Genomic DNA, 4116 nt, shown 5'->3' on the forward strand with positions numbered 1-4116 from the left:
AAAGTTTTTAGATTTACAAGGAGCATCATTAGTTTCAAATTTAGGCAAAGAGGCAATTTCATAAGCACCCCTAAAAGCAATAGATTCTTTAGTTTGTTATATATCATAATAATCATATGCATCCTCAATATAAAAAGCCAATGTGTCATTATCATTGTACTCAGATTGGAACCGAGGGTGTTTAGTATCCTTCCTAAAGCAACAAGTTGTATGATCTTGAGCACACAAAGTTCTAGAATAACAGTGCAACCACAGGTTGGTCCGGATGCTCTGTTGAATTTGTTGTCCGTGTGCAATAGGAGTCAGGGTTTTATTTCTGTGCGAGACGAGAAGCGAATGACGCAACAGGCACATCCAACGTTGACAACAATCTCAACCGTGCGGCTTAGACAGGGGGTTGCGCCGGTCGACCGGCACAGAGCGCTGGCCCCCATCTTTTTTAACAATCCCCGTGAAGCTTTGTTTAATGGGCGTGTCTAAAACTCAGTCGATTGAGACTTAACAAAGTCTCAGCCGAGTGACGTCGGCGTGGTTTTTTGCTACAAGCGGCACGACTGGATGTTACAAACGGGGACAAAAAAGTGTTACGATGGTATTGCAAGCAACAATAATAAATGCGACAACCATTCTAAATGAAATGCTATAGCCGTCAATGAAGGATGTTGCAACCGCTGAGATGACGTGTCCTACAATCGATGAGGGACGACATGCTCACTAGAGACAGTTTAGTTAAGAGGCAAACTGTTTTGGTGTAACTTGTGTATTTTGCTCTGAGCTGGTATCTTGCTACCATTTATTTTTTGGTTGTGTTGTTGCTACTGAATTATGGAGATCTATCAATAGGCTAACTGGTTTTGCGGGGGACATCAATATGATGTCCTTCTCTTCCTGTTGGTCTAGAGGAGATAGATTTGCTGCAATCAATATCATACATGCAGCTGGCCAGTGGGCTATCTGAAAAACTCGCAATAACATGGTTTTCGATGCTATTGTCTGGCCTGGGATGCAGGCTATATGGCGAAAAACTGCGTCGAATCTATCTTTGTGGGAATGCCTATCCTCAGGTCATGCCAGGAACAAGCTGGAAAAATGGTCAAGGGAGCTGGAGCAACTGGCGAGGAGCCCCCCCTCTTCTGATGTGGCCAGATCCTGGCTGAAGTGGGACAATGCTCACTGAAGATCTTCTGGTAGCTGGGGAGTAGATGTAAAATGGGGCTCCCCTGTACCTAGGCAACTATGGTGTAAACACGGGTGAACTTTCATTTATGTAATAGGCCAGCTAATTTATGTTTTGTACTACTTTTCTTTATGGGGCGCATTTCCGCATTGTGGCTGAGGCAGTGGGTTTGCTGCTCCTCTGTGTGCTACTTTTGTAAGATCTAAACTCTGTGTTTCATTTCGTAATGGAATGGAGCTAGGGCATGTTGCTTTTTTCCTCTAAAAAACCCGGATATTGCAGTTAGTAGAGAAAAATGTTGCAAACGATGACATAAAATATTGCATGGTTGAGTGAGACTTAGTTAAATGTCAGTTGACTGATTTTTAGCAGGCGCGTTGTACTTGCGAGGAGCACGCTACGAATCACCTCGTCTAGGTTGGCCTCCGCGGCCCCACCTGGCAGCGACGCACGCTGGGCCTTTTCCTTCCACTCCGCGGGGCGCCGCCTCATCTCCCGTCCCTTTCCCCCCACCATCGCCTCGCGTATCATCGCCGCCACTTCCGCCCGCTTCACCTCGCCGCCGATCTCAATCCCGATCCCCCACTCGGTGTACTTGTACCGACAGTTGGTCTGCTGCTCCCCGGCGAACGGCCAGCACATCATCGAGCGTGGAGTTCCATCCGGATTCCGGAGTGCGTCAGGAACGCCCCCACCGCCTCGTGCCTGAGGACCTCCGCCTGCGGGCACCACGTCGTGAGCATGGCGCGGCCGTGAACCGATGCCAGGAACTCCGGCGGCATCACGGCCGTCTCTCCCCTAACGAGGTCCGGCCGGATGTTCCATATGAACGCGTAGCCGCTGTCGGCCAGCCCCCACCCGAACTCTAGGAGCTGCTCGTTCGTCATCACAGCGACGCTTCCGTAGTTGACGTACACGACGGCTCCGGCGCCGTGCCCGTCGAGCCACTCGAGGAGGCCGTCCTGCTCCTTCCAGAGGTTGGAGCCGAGGCCGTCGAGCGGGGTGCCGGTGGGGACGCCGCTGCTGGAGTGGAGATGCAGCGGACCGACGGTGTACATGGGCGGGAGGATGGCGCGCATGGCGTTGAGAACCGGCTGCTCCAGTGCGTCGAAGGTGTTGAGCAGCACGGCGTCGGGGAGCGACAGCCTCTTGGCCTCGCGCATGACGTAGTTGAGCATGGTGTCGTCGCGGTCGGTGGTGCGGATCATCGTCGGGAAGTCGCGCAGCCGTATGCCATCGCACATGCCGCTCATGCCGTCGACCGGCGTATCGAGATACCCATTGTCCGTCAGCTGCTCCTCGTCTGCACACAAGCGGCAAAGGCAACACTCTGTTAATACTCATGACATCATGGCGCGCCAAAAAATGAAGCAGCAGCCCATGCACGGTGTAGATAGACCTTTGAAAGGCACAAGACCACGGTCGATAAGCCGACGGAAGTGGCGGTAACCCATGAACCCGCAGGCACTGGACGTCCACAACGCGGCGCAAGGCACGCCGAGCTCCTTCGCGGCATCGTAGCTGAACGATGCGACACCGTCGACGACGAGGCAGGTGATCGGCGACACCCCGGAGCTCGGGTCGTTGAGCTTGGCAAGAAGGGCCCGTAGGCGGGGGAGAAAGGTGGTCATCATGGCGTAGCACAGGGCTGGGACGTCCTGGGTCGCGTCGGCGTCTGACGCGGGGAGTCCGTCTGGTATCGCGGCGAAGCGGAAGCTCGGGAGGCCGTCGAGTGCCGCCGTCCCGCGGGAGTGGAGCAGCCGGCGATGGTTGAACTCGGTGTTGACGAAGGTGATGTGGAAGCCCCGGGCGTGGAGCAGCTTGGCCATCTCCAGCATCAGCGTGATGTGCCCTTGCGCCGGTGCCGGCAGGCACACGGCGTGCGGCTTCTCGCCTCGCTCCAAGCCCATCGCCGGCGGCACACTTTCCCCTAGCTATCTGGATATTCAGAACAACAACCTTCGTCGCTGCCGGGCCACTGGAAAACTGCACACTGTTGTTGTTTTATGGACGCAATTCCAGAAAAAATCCTGGCATTGCACGTGACGAAGACTTTTTGGTCTGCTTATCTATTCAGAATTCAGATGGACCGAACACATAGGTGTGGCTAAAAAAAAAGAGCACGACATAGAAATACCCAAATAATAACGCTCACATGTGTTGTACACATCTTGAATTTTACCGTCTGAAGATGGATTCATTCTCTTACCCATTTCTAAGTTAAGGAACAGACAACTCATAATCTGATATGCACTCGCACTCGCACAGAACCTGGTGATAATTACTCACTCCTTCATCCTGAGAAAGGATCTTGGCTATGAAAAAAAAACGACCACTAGCTTGCGCAGCAAATTGAATGAAATTTTCGTCCGAAGTAAATATTTCAGTCTGATGTTCGTTATACCATTTAAGGGCATCGTCTAAGTTCAATAACTTTTGATACTTAAAGGCCGTAGCACATGCTAAGTGTTGACTGAGATTCTTTTTTTGTGACAGGTGGTGTTGTGACGCGTGTCACTTATTGATACGTCTCCAACGTATCTATAATTTTTGATTGTTTCATGCTATTATATTACCTATTTTGGATGTTTATGAGCTTTACTAAACACTTTTATATTATTTTGGGACTAACCTATTACCGGAGGCCCAACCCATATTGCTGTTTTTTTTTCTATTTCAGTGTTTCGCAGAAAAGGAATATCAAACGGAGTCCAAACGAAATGAAACCTTTGGGAGAGTTATTTTTGGAACGGAAGCAATCCAGGAGACTTGGAGTAGACGCCAGGGAAGCAACGAGGAAGCCATGAGGCAGGGAGGCGCGCCCTACCTGTCGTGGTTCTAAGTCTGACAGTAGAATAGGGGGGTAGGAATGGAGAGGCAAGATCCTAGCTATGGAGTAGTTGTATACGCAAGAGGTTTACGAGTTCAGGCCCTTCTCG

General features: G+C 51.2%; 1 pseudogene; it reads right to left on the reverse strand.

Annotated features, from left to right (window-relative positions):
- Positions 1 to 580: 580 nt before the first annotated feature.
- LOC123109909 ((R)-mandelonitrile beta-glucosyltransferase-like) lies at positions 581 to 3163 on the reverse strand (annotated as a pseudogene).
- Positions 3164 to 4116: the final 953 nt, after the last annotated feature.

This window comes from Triticum aestivum, chromosome 1B (genome assembly GCF_018294505.1).
Source record: "Triticum aestivum cultivar Chinese Spring chromosome 1B, IWGSC CS RefSeq v2.1, whole genome shotgun sequence".
In the NCBI taxonomy this organism is placed as follows: Eukaryota; Viridiplantae; Streptophyta; class Magnoliopsida; order Poales; family Poaceae; genus Triticum; species Triticum aestivum.